Raw genomic sequence first — 17,971 nt, 5'->3', positions numbered from 1 at the left:
TACATTTTCATTAGTCTTGAGGTATTTTTTATTTCTCTTTGACCCATAGGTTGTTCAGTAACATGGTGTTTAATTTTCACATAGTTATGAATTTTCCAGTTTTTTTCTTGTAATTCTAGTTTTGTGCTATTTTAGTTGGTAAAGATGCTTATGACTTCAGTCTTCTTAAATATATTAATGCTTGTCATGTGGCCTAATAAATGATCTATTCTGGAGAATGTTGCATGTGCACTTGAGAAGAATGTATATTCTGTTCCTTTTGGATGGAATGTTTTGTATATATCAGTTCATTTCTTCTGGCCTAATGTGTCATTTAAGGCTGATGTTTCCTTATTGATTTTTGCCTGGATGATCTATCCATTGATGAAAGTATGGCATTAAAGTCTCCTATGATTATTGTATTCCTGTTTTTCCCTTTAGATTTGTTAATATTTGCTTTATATGTTTAGTTGCTTTTATGTTGGGTGCATAGGTATTTAAAATGTTCTGTCCTCTTGTTGGAGTGATCTCTTATTACAGTCTTTGTTTTATTTTTTTTTTTTTTAATTTTTTTTTTTTTTTTCAACGTTTATTTATTTTTGGGACAGAGAGAGACAGAGCATGAACGGGGGAGGGGCAGAGAGAGAGGGAGACACAGAATCGGAAACAGGCTCCAGGCTCCGAGCCATCAGCCCAGAGCCCGACGCGGGGCTCGAACTCCCAGACCGCGAGATCGTGACCTGGCTGAAGTCGGACGCCTAACCGACTGCGCCACCCAGGCGCCCCTACAGTCTTTGTTTTAACTTCTATTTTTGTCTAAGTAGAGCTACCCATTTTGGGGTGCCTGTGTGGCTCATTTGATTAAGTGACTCTTAATTTCAGCTCAGGTCATGATCTGACAGTTTGTGAGTTCAAGCCCTGCAGCAGGCTTTGCTCTGACAGAGAATCCCTGCTTGAGATTCTCTCTCCCCCCTCTCCTCTCTCTCGACCTCCCTCCTCTCCCCCCGCCACCCCCCCCCCACTGGTGCACTCACTCTCACATGCGTGTGCTCTCTCTCTCAAAATAAATAAGTAGAGCTACGCATTTTATTTCTGGTTTCCACTTGCATGGAATATCTTTTTCATTTTCACTTTTAGGCTGTGTGTGTCATAAATGACATGAGTCTCTTGTAGGTAGCATTTAGGTAAGTCTTGTTATTTATCCATTCAGGTACTCTTTGTCTTTTGATTGGATAATTTAGTCCATTTCCATTTAAAGTAATTATTTAAATGTATGTACTTATTGCCATTTTGTTCATTGTTTTCGGGCTGTTTTGTTCAGTTTCTTTCTTCTTGCTCTTTTCCTTTGTGATTTGATTTTCTGTAGTGTTATGATTCCTTTATATTTTGTGTATCTGCTATACATTTTTGCTTTGTGGTTACCATTAGGCAAGCTCAATTTCTTATAAAGCTTTTTACTAATAACTTTGTATGTGTGTGTATATATACATATATAGAGAATACATATTCTATATTTCTGGGAAGGAAGCTCACAGGCATAAAATTTTAAAACATTCTTAGTGATGAAGTTAAAATTGTCAAACACAAACATTAATAAATTTTGTTACATTAATTCAGCAACCACCATGGTGTTAATATTCACAGTGGCTTGAACATAAAAAATCTTGGGATCCAAACAGCATCTTTAAAGTGAAGGAAAAAAGACAGCACTCTGGAAACAGACACCAGTAAATTTGCAACCCACAGTAGTCATGTGCCTTAGATGTACAAGTCACTGGATATGCAAACTTCCAAAATAGCTGCAGGTATTAGAACAGAGAAGAAGTCATTTATGGAAACTGCTGTATGTCATTGGTGAGAGACAGGGTTCATGCTAGGTAGTTATGCACAGGTGTGAATTAAAATATAGAAATATGTCCATGTTGGTTGATAAATGGCTGCTTCCTGGAATCTCCTGAGCTCCTCATCCCAACTGTTCTCATCCCTTCTTCAGGGTTTACCACAGTCACTCTGAGATAGGGGCCTCTTGACCCTCTCCTGTACTGTGGCCAGTATTTGTTCTGACTTGGCAGAACCCATGCCATATCTTCTGGAGAAACTTGTGAACCCACTTCTGGTGCCAGGTGCCTACACAGCAGGTGCTTTTAGTATAAACAGTTTAGAGATAAAGAAGGTAAGCCTAGAGAGGTTATTGGCTTATCTAAAGTCACACAATTATTAAGAAAGGTGGGATGCAGGGACCCGTGGGTGTCTCAGTTGGTTAAGCATCTGACATCAGCGTGGGTCATGATCTCGCAGTTCATGGGTTTGAGCCCTGCGTCGGGCTCTATGCGGACAGCTTAGAGCCTGGAGCCTGCTTCAGATTCTGTGTCTCCCTCACTCTCTGCCCCTCCCCCATTCGTGCTCTGTCTCTTTCAAAAATAAACATTAAAAATTTTTTTAATTAAAAAAAGAAAAAGAAAGGTGGGATGCAGAGTCAAGTCTGACCTCAAAACCAATACTTTTCACATTTTAAAATTATCTTCTGAATACTTTCTTAAAAGGAAGGTATTTGGTCATTAGCAGACAAAAAAAAAGATGTACCAGGATCCAATATGAATGACATAATTTAGAACACCAAAAATGACTAATATTCAGAACACTCTGGCCATACTCGTTTTTTGGATCAGGTCATTTTAGTACATAAATTTTAGTATCTAATTTTAGTATATTGTCTGTCATATTCTAGAAATAAAGCCTCAATATCTCTTTTATCATGTGAATGGTATTTACTCCAACACACCACATGCTCCATTAAGAAAAATGGAACGTTGATCATGTTGATCTACTCTTTAGCTCAGTTAGGTGTATGGTTATGGGAATAGCCTAATGTCTAAATCCTTCAGATGAAAATGGATCATATATTCAAAGAAAAATTTAAATTCAATTACATACAGACTTTTTAAACCAAAGGAAGAGTCACTTGATGAAGTCAGGATTACTCATTTGTGATCTTGGTGATGGAGCAGCATCACACATGAGTAGTGTCATCAGACTTAAAGACTTTTAGACACAAAGTTTAGGGGTCATGTATAGGCAACTAGTGAAGTTTCCCTAAAGTTTCATGGCCTACTTTTGAGAAAGTTATTGTCCTAATATAGTCAATTTTATAAATTTTTAAAATTAGAGACCACCTGGTACCACTGCAGGGAGAAAAGACAGGATATATCTTTTGTGTTCATAAAAGTGGGCCAAGGATGAGGAAGGTGAACCGATGTCTACAAGTTAGGCGAACCAGATATGATCTTTGACTTAAATAAAAATGTGACAAAGAATAAATGTGAGGACAAGAAAAGGTTTGCGACTCTTTCTCCACTTTACCTAGAATGAGCCTGGAACAGAAGCCCTTCTCAAATGGCAGCCATCAAGGTACAGCTCAGATGTCATTCTGATCTAACAGGTGAAGAATTGTTTAGATTTGCTCTTTTATGATAACAATGATCTGTTCTGTTTGGTGTCACCTTTGAAGAGTCACAAAGATTTAACACACTAAACAAGTTTTATAATAAGTAGGCAAGATATTCACATGGTAAAGCTGTGCTGTAGTTCTGACGTTACTATGTATGTGGCCTTACCTAGTAATTTCTTTCCTACAAATTTGTTTCTTCCTCTGTAAAACTGGGATAATACTGCCTGTTCTACTTCAGTTGGTTGCTCCTAGCAAGGAAAACTGGAAAGTATGGTAGAATGGCCTCTGATGAAATAGCATAAGTGGTTAGGGTGTGCTCCTTTTGGAGATTGCAGTTTCCAGAGTTACTTTTTTTTTTTTTTTTTCAAATTCCTATACTTGCTTACCTTCCATTTTCAGGTAATCTAATCATTATTTGAAACCTGAGTGGAGCATTGTAAACTATTTCTTAAAAGAATTTAAATTATCACAGGAAGCAAAGCAGGCTGCATTTTATGTATAGGATAAAAGCAATAGAATAATCTGTGAGTTTTAAAAAAAGAATCATAATAGCTTATTCTACGTGGTATTACAATGTTCTGGGCATGGGTCTAAGTACTTTTTCTATATGAACTCATTTATACCTTACAACCACAATATGGTGGGTACTATTCTCATTTCCAGATGAGGAATCTGAAACACAGGTAGTAAATGACAGTTGACAATTGAACCAAAAAAATCTGGTTCCAAAATCTGAGTTCTTAACCAGTATATTGTATTGCCTTTCTCAAAACAGTCATGGGTATGTAGATAATCCATGTTGCCAGTATTTTAAATGAGGATTTCCAGGTGAAAACCATGCATTTCATCCTAAATAAAAACAACTCCTCTAAGTTCTTCTCTGGCTCTGTGCAAATTTTTGAAGTTGGTTTATACACATTTACTCAAGTCTTTCCTATTCAAAACTTAAAGAATTCTCAGGTGGAAAAATCCTCAGAAAAAGGGGCAGGGGAGATAAGTGAAAGCAGGGTAGGGTAAATGAAGATGTGTACATTCCAGAAAATCTAATTCAAGTAGACCAATTATTTAAATTCTAAAGCTATTGTAGAGTTCCTGAAATATAGGAACTAGAATTCCACTAATTTGATTTAAAAACTAGCCTCTAAAGCCCTTTTTTACTTTTCTAAACAGTATTTTTATTCAATCCATCTTAACCATTTTTAAGTGTACAGTTTCATGGCATTAAATATATTCACATTGTTATGTATCCATCACTATAATCTATCTCTGGAACTTGTCATCTTACAAAACTGAAACTATCCATTAAACAAAAACTACCCATTTCCCCTGCCCCAGTACCTGGCAACCACCATCCTACTTTCTACGAATTTGATTCGTCTATGTACCTCATATAAGTGAAATCATACATTATTTGCATTTTTGTGACTGGCTTATTTCACTGAACATAATGTCCTCAAGGATCATCCACGTTGTAGCATACTGGAATCAGACACACTACCATTGCACCCCCAGGTCACTGTGTTGTAGCACATTGCAGAATTTACTACTTTTAAGACTGAATAATATTCTATTGTGCACACATCGCATTTCATATATCCATTCATCTATGGGCAATGGGTTGCTTCCACTCTTTGCCTATTGTGAATAATGCTCCTATGAACATCAGTGTAGAAATGTCTTGATAAGTCACTGTTATCAGTTCTATTGTATAGATACCCAGAAGTGGAATTCCTGGATAATATGGTAATTCTATTTTTTTTTTTAAATCACTCTATTTTTTTTAATAGTGAAGACACCATTTTACATGCCCATTAAGAGTGTACAAGTGTATCAATTTGTCTACAACCTTGCCAACACTTCTTATTTTCTGGATTATTTTTTTTAAACTGAGGTATAATAGACATATACTATTATATGAGTTTCAGGTGTACCACATATCGATTTGACATTTACATGAAATGTTCACCATTATATATGTAGTTATCATCTGTCACCATAGAAAGTCATTGCAATATTACTGTTTTTTCTATGGTATTCATTACATCACAATGACTTATTCATTTTTTTTTAAGTTTACTTTTATTTCTTTTGAAAGAGAGATGGAGAGCAAGTGGGGAAGGGGCAAAGAGAGAGGGAGACAGTAATCCCAAGCAGGCTCTGTCTTGTCAGCAAAGAGCCTGCTGTGGGACTTGAACCCATGAACCATGAGATCATGACCTGAACCAAAGTCAAGAGTTGGATGCTTAACTGACTGAGACACCCAGGTGCCCCGACTCACTCATTCTATAACTGGAAGTTTGTATCTCTTAAGCCACTTTACCTATTTTGTCCATCCCCCAACTCTTTGTCTCTTGCAACCACCAGTTTGTTGTCTGTATTTATGGTTCTGTTCCTGCTTTTTTTGTTCATTTGTTTTTTAGATTTCACATGTAAGTGAAACCGTATGGTATTTGTCTTAGTCTGATTTATTTTGTTCAGCATAATACCCTCTGGGTATTGTCATAAATGGCAAGATATCATTCCTTTTATGGGTAATCTTCCAGTGTGTGTGTGTGTGTGTGTGTGTGTGTGTGTGTGTGTAAAATACATACACACACACACACACACACATGAATGGATAAAGATGTATATGTATATATATACACACATACCACATCTTTATCCATTCATGTATCAATGGACACTTAGGTTGCTTCCGTAACTTGGCTATTGTAAACAATGCTGAAGTGAATAGGGGTGCACTGTTTGTTGTTGTTGTTGTTGTTGTTTTAGAGACAGCATGAGCAGGGTAGAGTGGTGGTGGGGGGGGGGGCAGAGAGAGAGAGAGAGAAACAATCTTAAGTAGGCTCCTTGCTTAGTGTGGAGCCTGACATGGGGCTCAATCCCATGACCCTGGGATCATGACCTGAGCCAAAATCAAGAGCTGGACACTCAGCCAACAGAGCCATCCAGGTGCCCCGAAGGTACGTGCATCTTTTTGAATTAGTGTTTTAATTTTCTTTGGGTAAATATCCCATAGTGAAATTACTGGATCATAAGGTCTTTGTATTCTTCATTTTTTAAGGAATTTCCATACTGTTTTCCACAGTGGTTGCACCGGTTTGTATTCCCACCAAGGGTGCACCAGTGTTCCTTTTTCCCCCCACATTGTCACCAATGTGTTTGTTATTTCTTGTCTTGGATTTTAGCCATCCTGACAGATGTAAGGTGATATCTCATTGTGGTTTTGAAGATTAGTGATGTTGAACACCTTTTCATGTATCTGTTGACCCTCTGTATGTCATTTTCAGGAAAATGTCTCTTCAGGTCCTCTGCCTGTTTTTCAGTTGGGTTGTCTTTTTGGGGTAGAGTTGTATAAGTTCTTTATATATCTTGGATTTGGATATTATCAGACATATCATTTACAAATATCTTCTCCCATTCAGTAGATTGACTTTTGATTTTTTTTTTTCTGTGCATAAGTTTTTATTTTGCTGTAGTCCTGGTAGTTTATTATTGCATTTATTTTCCTTGGTTTTGGAGACCTATCTAGAAAAGTGTTGCTATGAGAATGCCTTTTAATTTTGTTGATGGTTTCCTTTGCTGTCCAGAATTTCTTAATTTGATATACTCTCATTTATCTATATTTGCTTTTGTTTCTTTTGCTTTTGGTATCAGATCCATAAATGCTCACTAAGACCAATGTCAAGGAACATACTGCCTATGTTTTTTTCCCAAGATTTTTATGGTATCAGGTCTTACATTTAAGAGTTTCATCTATTTGTAGTTTATTTTTGTGCATGGTATAACATAGTGGTTTAGTTTTAATTCTTTTGTATGTGGCTGTCCATTTTTCCCAGCAACACTTACAGAAGAGATTGTCCTTTCCCCATTGTATATTCTTGGCTCTTTATCATAAATGAATTGACCATCTGTGTGTGGGTTTATTTCTGGGCTCTCTATTCTACTTTGATCTATGTGTCTGTTTTTGGGCCAGTACCATACATTTTGATTACTACAGCTTTGTATTATATCTTGAAATCTGGAATTTTGATATATCCAGCTTTGCTATTTTTTCTCCAGATTGCTTTGGCAATTCAAGGTCTTTTGTGATTCCATATAAATTTTAGTATTAATTGTTTGAATAATATGAAAAATGCTGTTGTGGGGGTGCCTGGGTAGCTCAGGCAGTTAAGTGTCCAACTCTTGGTTTCGGCTCAGGTCATGATCTCACAGTTCATGCATTTGAGCCCCACATTGGGCTCTGCACTGACAGTCTGGAGCCTTCTTGGCATTCTCTCTCCCCTCTCTCTGCCTCTCCCTTGCTCACATTCTCTCTCTCTCTCTCAAAATAAATAGACTTAAAAAAAAAAAGAAAAATGCTGTTAGTATTTTGATAGGAATTCCATTGAATAGATTGCTTTGTGTAGTATGGACATGTTAACAATACTAATTCTTCCCTGAGCATGAAATATTTTTCTATTTGTGTCATCTTCAATTTCTTTCATTAGTGTTTTATAGTTTTCAGAGTAAAAGTTTTTCACCTACTTGGTTAATTCTTATATATTTTATTCTTTTTGGTGCAATTATAAATAGAATTGTTTTCTTAATTTCTCTTTCTGCTAGTTTGTTATTAATGTATAGGAAAATAACCAAAATGAATAAAGAAGCAATTTCTGCATGTTAACCTTCGTACCAAAAACTATTAGATGTAATTTACATAAAGCCTTTAGGGTTTTCTAGATACATTTATCATGTCTTCTGCAAACAGTGGAAGTTTTCCTTCTTTACCAATTTGGATGCCTTTTATTTCTTTTTTCTTGTCTGATTGCTGTGGCTAGGACTTCCAGTACTATGTTGAATGACAGTGGCAAGAGTAAACATCCTTGTTCTTGATCTTAGAGGAAAAACTTAGTTTTTCACCACCGAGTATGACGTTAGTTTATTTATTTATTTAGAGAGCAAGTGGGGGAGGGGCAGAGAAAGAGATGGAGAGAGAGAGAGAATCCCTTAGCAGGCTCCACACTGCCAGCACAGATCCCAACGTGGGGCTTGAACTATGAACCATGAAATATGACATGAGCTGAAACGAAGAGTCAGATGCTTAACCAATTGAGCCATCAAGGTGCCCAGTAGCTGTAGGGTTTCCATATATGGCCTTTATTATGTTGAGGTATGTTTCCTCTAAATCCACTTTGTTGAAAGTTTTGTATCATAAATGGATGTTGAATTTTGTCAAATGCTTTTCCTGCATCTATTGAAATAATATGATTTTAATGTTGATTTATTTATTTTGAGAGAGAGAGCATGCATGAAAGTGGGGTAGGGGCAGAGAAAGAGGGAGAGAGAGAATCTCAAGCAGGCTCCATGCTGTCAGTGCAGAGCCTGACACAGGACAGGGCTCAATCCCACAAACTGTGAGATCATGACCTGGGCCGAAACCAAGAGCCTGATGCTGAATTGACTGAGCCACCTAGGCACGCCCAAGATGATATGATTTTTATTTTTCATTTTGTTGATGTGGTGTATCACATTGATTTGTGAATATTAAGCCATCCTTGCATCCCCAGAATAAATCCCACTCTATTTTGATGAATGATCCTATTAATGTATTGCTGTTGTTTAAGATTTTATTTTTATGTAATCTCTGCATCCAACATAGGGCTCAAACTCACAATCCCAAGCTCAAGAGTCATATGCTCTTCCAACTGAGCCAGCCAGGAGTCTCCTATTAATGTACTGTTGAATGCAGTTTGCTAATATTTTTTAAAAGGATTTTTACATTTACATTCATTAGGGATATTGGCCTGTAGTTTTCTCTTTTTTTTAGTGTCTTTGTCTGGATTTGGTATCAGGGTAATAAGGCTGGCCTTATAGAATGTATTTGGAAGCTTTCCTTCCTCTTCTAGTTTTTGGAATCATTTGAGAAGAGTTTAGTATTAACTCTTTTTAAATGGTTGGTAGAATTCACCTGTAAATCCATTTGGTCCTGGACTTTTGCTGGGAGTTTTTTGATTACTGATTCAATTTCATTACTAGTAATTGGCCTATTCAGACTTTCATTTCTTTCTGATTCAGTTTTGGAAGTTTGTATGTTTCTAGAAGTTTATCCATTTTTTTGAGGTTGTCCGATTTGTTGGCCTATAATTTTTGGTAGTGTTCTCTTATAATCCGTTCTATTTCTTGTTACTTCTCTTTCATTTCTGATTTTATTTATTTGTGTCCTTTTATTTTTTCTTGAGGAGCCTGGCTAAAGATCTATCAGTTTTGTTGTTTTTTTTCCCAAAGAATCAATGCTTAGTTTTAATGACCTCTTCTATTGTTTTGTTTTAGTCTATCATTTACTTTTGCTTTTACCTTTTTTATTCGTTTCTTTTTTTTAATTTTTAATTTTTTTCGTTTCTTTTTTTTTTTTTTTGTTTGTTTCTTCTTTTTTAATTTCGTTTTTAATTTCGTTTCTTCTACTGACCTTGGGCTTTGTTCTTCCTTTTCTATTCCTTTAGGTGTAAGTTAGATTGTTTGAGATTTTCTTGTTTCTTGAAGTAGACATGTATTGCTGTAAGTTTCCCACTTAGAAGTGCCTTCTCTGTGTCCTAAAGATTTTGGACCGTTGTGTTTTCATTTTAATTTGTCTCCATGTATTTTTTAAAATTTCGTCTTTGATTTCTTCATTGTCCATTGGTTGTTTAGTAGCACATTATTTAGCCTTCACACATTTGTTCTTTTACCATTTTTTTTCTAGTGATTGATTTCTAATTTCATAATGCTGTGGTCAGAAAAGATGCATATGATTTCTCTTTTGACATTTATTGAGACTCGTTTTGCAATTTATTGAGCCTAACACGTGATCTATCCTGGAGAATGTTCCCCATGTGCCTTTGAAAAGAATGCATATTCTGTTGTTTTTTGTTGGAATATTGTTTGATTCTGTGATGTCCAAACAGTCTAATGTATCATTCAAAGACACTTTCCATGTTGGTTTTCTGCCTGGACAATCTAGCCATTGATGTAACTGGGGTGTTAAAGTCCCCTACTGTTATTATATTGCTGTTAAGTGTTCCCTTTATGTCTCTTAATATTTGCTTTATGTATTTAGATGCTCCAATGTTCAGGGTGTTTAGATACATACAATTGTTACATCATCTTGTTGGATTGACCCCTTTATCATTATGTAATGCCCTTCTGTGTCTCTTATTATAGTCTTTGTTTGTCTGATAGAAGTACCCTATCCTGGCTTTTTTTCTGCTTTCATTTGCTGGGAATATGTTTTTTCATCTTTTCACTTTCATTCTGTACCCAGTATCCCCAAATTAATAGAATATTTTTCTCTCTCTTTTTTTTAAGTTTATTTATTTTGAGAGAGAGAGAGAGAGAGAGCGAGAGCGAGAGCAAGCAGGGGAGGAACAGAGAGAGAAGGAGACACAGAATTCGAAGCAGGCTCCAGGCTCTCAGCTATTAGAACAGAGCCTAACGTGCGGCTTGAACTCACAAACCATGAGATCATGACCTGACCTGAAGTCAGACGTTAACTGACTGAGCCACCCAGGCTCCCCGGGTCCTCTCTTTAATCCATTCTGCCACGCTGTGTCTTTTGATTGGAGTATTTAGATCATGTACATTTCAATTAATTATTGATATGAACTTAATTCCTTTTTGTTAATTGTCTTCTAGTTGTTTTTATAGTTCTATTCTGTCCCTTTCTTCTCTTGATCTTTCCTTAAGAAAGATCTTTCTGTAGTGGTTGGCTTGGCTTTCTCTTCACTTTTTTGTGTATCTATTATAGGTTTTTGGTTTGTGATTACCATGAGGTTCATCTATAACATCCTAAGTATATAGCAGTCTATTTTAAGTTGATGGTCAATTAAGTTCTAACACATTCCGAAAGAACCTCTTTTTTGCTCTCTACTCCACATTTTATATATATGTTGTCATATTTTATATCTTTTAATTCATAATTTTCTTTTAATTATAGCTTTTTTCTTTTCCACTTAAAGAAGTCCCTTTAGCATTTCTTGTAAGGCTGGCTTTAGTGTTGATGAGCTCTAACTTTTGTTTGTCTGGTAAGCTCTATCTCTCCATCAATTCTGAATGATAACCTTCCCCGATATGGTAGTGTGTTCATTGTGGATTTTTTTCATTTCAGCTCTTTGAATATATCATGCTACTTCCTTCTGGCCTGCACCTTCTGCTGAAAAATCAACTGATAGCATTATGGAGTTACCCTTGTACATGATGTTTTGTGCTTCTCTTATTACTTTTGAATTTTTCTCATTATCTTTAACCTTCAAATTTTAATATGTGTTGTAGTGTGGACCTCCTTAAATTCTTATTTGGAACTCTCTGTGATTCCTAGATCTGGATGTCTATTTCCTTCCCCAGCTTAGGGAACTTTTTAGTTATTATTTCTTCAAGTAACTTTTCTGTCTCTTTTTCTCTTCTTCTTCTTCTTTGAGGACCCGTATAATGCGAATATTTGTTCTTTTGATATTGTCCAAGAGATCCCTTAACATATTCTCATTAAAAAAAAACCCAAAACATTCTTTTATTGTTTATTTATTTTTGAGAGAAAGCGAGAGAGAGAGAGAGAGAGAGAGAGAGAGAGAGAGAGAAAGAGAGAAAGAGAGAACGAGAACGAGGAGGGGAGGGGCAGAGAGAGAGGGAGACACAGAATGAGAACCAGGCTCCAGGCTCCGAGCTGTGACCACAGAGCCTGATGCAGGGCTCATACTCACAAATTGCTAGATCATGACCTAAGCCAAAGCTGGATGCTTAACTGACTGAGCCACCCAGGTGCCTTTCTATGGCTGGATTTTTTATATACTAGTTGCTCTTTTAAACCATTGCTTGGTTTTTGTTTTTGTTTTTTTTTTTTTTTTGGCGTCGTAAGGTGAATCTACCTAGTCCCTCGGTACTATCCTGCCTCACTGCATTTTGCAGCATTGGGGGTGGGGGTTTCCTTTGTTACTGAGTCTCCATCTTTCTTGCCATTCTCTATGATGTCTCTCTATCTGCTGTTCATTCAGCTCTCAGTTTTTATTCAGGAGAAACTACTTATAAATACATATAGATTTGGTGTATCCATGGAGGAGATGAGTTCAGGGTCTTCCTACATTGCCATTTTATACTGTAAACCCAGGTCTTTAATCCATTTGGAGATTCTTTTTGTTTATGGTATGAAAAAGTGGTAGTCTCTCATTCTTTTCCATGTAGCCATCGAGTTTTCCTGATACCATTTGTTGAAAATAATGCATTTTCTGCATTGTATATTCTTGCCTTTTTTGTTGCAGATTAATTAACATAGAAGTGTGGGTTTGTTTCTGGGGTCTCTACTCTGGGCCATTTATCTATGTGCTGTTTGGAGGCCAGTTCCACTCTGTTTTGATTAGTATTGCTTTGTAGTATAGTTTGAAATCTGGGGATGTAACATCTTTAGCTTTTTTCTTTTTTTTCTTGGTTGTTTGGGATCTTTTGTGGTTCTGTACAAATTTTAGGATTATTTGTTTTAGTCCTGTGAAAAATGCTATTGGTAATTTGATAGGGATTGCATTGAATCTGTAGGTTAATATTAACAATATTAATTCCTCTAATCCATGAGTATAGGCTGTTTTTCCATTTGGGTCATCTTCTATTTCTTTCATCAGTGTCTATTAGATCTCAGGGTACATGTCTTTCCCCTCCTTGGTTAAATTTATTCCTATGTATTTTATTATTTTTGATGCAATTGTAAATGAGATTGTTTTCATAATTTCTCTTTTTGCTAGTTATTAGTATACAGAAACACAATTTCTCTGTGTTAATTTTGTATCCTGCAACTTTACTGAATTCATTTATTAGTTCTAGTAGTTTTTGGTGGAGTGTTTAGAGTTATATATATATATATATATATATATATATATATATATATAATCATGTTATCTGAAAATAGTGATAGTTTAACTTCTTCTTACCAATTTGGAGGCCTTTTATTTTTCTTGTCTGTTGTGACTAGGACTTCCAATACTATGTTGAATGAACATGGTGAGATTGGGCATCCTTATATTCTTCCTGATCTTTCAACTTTTCACTATTGTGTATGATGTTAGCTGTGGGTTTTTATATATGGCCTCTATTATATTAAGTATGTCCCATCTATACCCACCTTGCTGAGATGTTTTATCATGAATGGATGCTGAATTTCGTCAAATGCTTTTTCTGCATCTATTGAGATAATTGTATGATTTTTAGCCTTAATTTTGTTAATGTGGTGTGTCATACTGACTGATTGCCATATGTCAAACCATCCTTGCATCCCTGGAAGAAATCCCACTTGATCATGGTGAATGATCCTTTTAATTTATTGTTGAGTCCAAGTTGTTAATACTTTGAGAATGTTGCAGTTATGTTTATCAAGAATATTGGTCTATAATTTTCTTTTTTGTCCTTTCATTGCTTTTGGTATCATGGTAATGCTGGGCTCGTAGAATCTATATGGAAGCTTTCTTCCTCTTATAATTTTTGGAATAGTTTGAGAAGTATAGGTATTAATCCTTTTTCAAATATTTGGTAGAATTCATCTCTGAAGCTGTATGGTCCTGGACTTCTGCTTATTGGGAGATTTTTGATTACTCATTCAATATCCTAGTAATTGGCCTGTTCTCATTTTCTTTTTTTTCCTGATTCAGCCTTGGAAGATTATATGTTTCTAGGAATTGATCCATTTCTTCTAGGTTGTTCAATTTGTTGGCATATAATTGTTTGTAGTAGTCTCTTATAACCCTTTCTATTTCTGTGGAGTTGGTTATAACTTTCATTTCAGATTTAGTCCTTTTTCTTGATAAATCTAAATGTTTATTAAGTCTTATTTCTCTTTTCAGGAACCAGCTCTTAGTTTCATCTTTTTTATTGACCTTTTCATCTCCATTTCATTTATTTCCACATTGATCTTTATTATTTCCTCCCTTCCACTAACTTTGGGCTTGTTTTATTTTCTGTTCTTTTGGGGGTAAGGTTAGATAGAGAATTTTCTTGTTTCTTGAGGTAGGTCTCTATCACTATAAACTTCCCTCTTAGAACTGCATTTATTGTGTCCCAAATATTTTGGAATACTTATTTTGTCTCCACAATTTTTAATTTTTTTTTTTTACATTTATTTGAGAGACAGAGACAGAGCATGAGTCGGGGAGGGGCAGAGAGAGAATGAGACACAGAATTGCAAGCAGGCTCCAGGCTCTGAGCCATCAGCACAGAGCCTGATGCAGGCTTGAACTCACCAACTGTGATCATGACCTGAGCTGAAGTCGGACACTTAACTGACTGAGCCACCCAGGCACCCCTGTCTCCACTTTTTTAAAATTTAATCTTTGATATCTTCATTGACCCATTAGTTGTTTAGTAGCATTTTTAGCCTCCAAAGGACTTTTTTCCAATTTTCTTTTATTTTTAGAGAGTGCATGCTCTTGAGTAGAGGAGGGGTAGAGAGAGAAAGAATCCCAAACAGGCTCCGTCTGTCAGCAGAAAAACCAAGAGTCAGACAAGACACTCAACCAAGTCACCCAAGTGCCCCTTTCCAGTTTTTCCTTTAATTGACTTCTATTTTCATAATATTGTGGTTGGAAAAGATGCTTGACATGATTTCAGTCTTCTTACATTTACTGAGTCTTATTTTGTGGCCTAACATGATCTCTCCTGGAGAATGTTTCATATGCACTTGAAAAGAATGTATTCTGCTATTTTGAATTCAATGTTCTGTATATATCTGCAAAGTCCATCTGGTCTAATCTGTCATTCAAAGCTACTCTTATTGATTTTTCTGTCTGGATGATCTATCCATTCATGTGAGGGGGCTGTTCAAGTCCCCTACTATTATTGTGTTACTGTCAATTTCTCCCTTTATGTCTCTTAATATTTGTCTTACAGATTTAGGTGCTTCAATGTTGAGTGCATAGATACATATAGTTGTTTATGTCATCTTGTTGAAGTGACCCCTTTATCATTATGTAATATCCTTCCTTGTCGTCTTACAGGCTTTATTTTAAAGTCTACTTCATGTGATGTAAGTATTGCTCTCCTGGCTTTTGTTTGTTTGTTTATTTTCATTTGCATGGAATGTCTTTCTCCATCCCTTTACTTTTGGTTTCCGTCATTAGGTCTGAAGCCATATAGATGGCTCTTGTTTTCTTTTTGTGTTTAGTTTATTTAAAAAAAATTTTTTTTAACATTTATTTTTGAGAGACACAGAGCACGAGTGGGGGGAGGGGAAGAGGGAGAGAGGGAGACACAGAATCCGAAGAGGCTCCAGGCTCTGAGCTGTCAGCACAGAGCCCAACGTGGGGCTGGAACCCATGAACTGCAAGACCATGACTTGAGCCAACTTAGACACTTAACCAGCTGGGCCACCCAGGTGCCCCTAGTGTATATATATTTTTACAGAGAGCAGGGGAGGGAAGACAGGGTGAGAGAGAATCCCAAGCACACCCCACACTGTCAGCACAGAGCCCAATGCAGGGCTTGAACTCACAAGCCTGTGAGATCATGACCTGAGCTGAACTCTGACTGATTCACCCAGGCATTCTGATGGGTCTTGTTGTTTTATCCATGCAGTCTCCTAATGTCTTTTGATTGGGGCATTTGGTCCATTTACATTTAAAGTAATTATTGACACATCACAATCCCAGACTTCAAGCTATACTACAAAGCTGTAATGATAAGACAGTATGGTTACTGGCACAAGAACAGACACTCAGATCAACGGAACAGAATAGAGAACCCAGAAATGGACGCACAAACATATGGCCAACTAATCTTTGACAAAGCAGGAAAGAATATCCAATGGAATAAAGACAGTCTCTTCAGCAAGTGGTGCTGGGAAAACTGGACAGTGACTTGCAGAAGAATGAACCTGGACCACCTTCTTACACCATACACAAAAATAAACTCAAAATGGATGAAAGACCTAAATGTAAGACAGGAAGCCATCAAAATCCTTGAGGAGAAAGCAGGCAAAAACCTCTTTGATCTTGGCTGCAGCAACTTCTTACTCAAAATGTCTCCAGAGGCAAGGGAAACAAAAGCAAAAATGAACTACTGGGACCTCATCAAAATAAAAAAGCTTCTGCACAGTGAAGGAAAAAATCAGCAAAATTAAAAGGCAACTGACAGAATGGGAGAAGATATTTGCAAATGACATGTAAGATAAAGGGTTAGTATCCAAAACCTATAAAGAACTTATCAAACTCAACACCCAAAAAACAAATAATCCAGTGAAGAAATGGGCAAAAGACATGAATAGACACGTCTCCAAAGAAGACATCCAGATGGCCAACTGACACATGAAAAATGCTCAACATCAGTCTTCATCAGGGAAATACAAATCAAAACCAAATGACTAACATTAACAACTCAGGCAACAACTGATGTTGGCGAGGATGAAGAGAAAGAGGATCTCTTTTGCATTGCTGGTGGGAATGCAAGCTGGTGCAGCCACTGTGGAAAACAGTATGGAGATTCCTCAAAAAGTTAAAAATAGAACTACTCTGTGACCCAGCAATTGAACTACTGGGTATTTATCCACAGGATATAGGTGTGCTGTTTCAAAGGGACACGTGCACCCCTATGTTTACAGCAGCACTATCAACAATAGCCAAAGTATGGAAAGAGCCCAAATGTCCATTGATGGATGAATGGATAAAGATGTGGTGTGTGTGTGTGTGTGTGTGTATACACACACACACACACACACACACACACACAATGGAGTATTACTTGGCAATCAAAAAGAATGAAATCTTGCCATTTGCAACTATGTCGGTGAGGACTTTAAGACACAGAACAGATGAACATAAGGGAAGGGAAGCAAAAGTAATATAAAAACAGGGAGGGGGACAAAACTAAGAGACTCTTAAATATGGAGAACAGAGGGTTACTGGAGGGGTTCTGGGAGGGGGGATGGACTAAATGGATAAGGGGCATTAAGGAATCTACTCCTGAAATCAGTGTTGCACTATATGCTAATTTGGATGTAAATTAATAAAATTAAAATTTAAAAAAGTCATTATTGATAAGTACTTATTTCCATTTTTGCTAATTGTTTTCTGGTTGTTTTTGTAGTTTTGTTTTTTCTCCTCCTTTCCCAGTCTTGTTATTTGATGACTTTCTTATGCTTGGATTCCCTTTTATTTACTTATTTATAATATAAGGTTTTTAGCTTGTGGTACCATGACGTTTATATATAGCACTTTATCTATATAGCAGTCTATTTAAAATTGATGGATGTTTAAGATTGGACAAATTTTAAAAGTGCATTTTTTTTTTTGTTTTCACTCCTCGTCCCCCCCCCATGATTTATGTATTTGACACATTTTACATCCTTTGTCTTTTAACTGTTTTAGATAGAGTGGATTTTACTACTTTTGTCTTTTAAGCTTTATCCTAGGTTTATAAGTGATCTACCTTTACTATAGGTTTGCTTTTACTAGGGAAATTTTTTCTTACGTAATTTTCATCTTATACTATTTTCTCTCCGTTTAAAGACCCTTTGATATTTCTTTGAAGGCCATTTTGGTGGTGTTAAGCTCTTTTGACTCTTTA

This window comes from Lynx rufus, unplaced genomic scaffold, assembly GCF_022079265.1.
Source record: "Lynx rufus isolate CCGP_SWC_20201006 ecotype Redwood Valley unplaced genomic scaffold, mLynRuf1.p SCAF_2, whole genome shotgun sequence".
Lineage (NCBI taxonomy): Eukaryota > Metazoa > Chordata > Mammalia > Carnivora > Felidae > Lynx > Lynx rufus.
Note: the sequence above shows the minus strand (reverse complement) of the source record.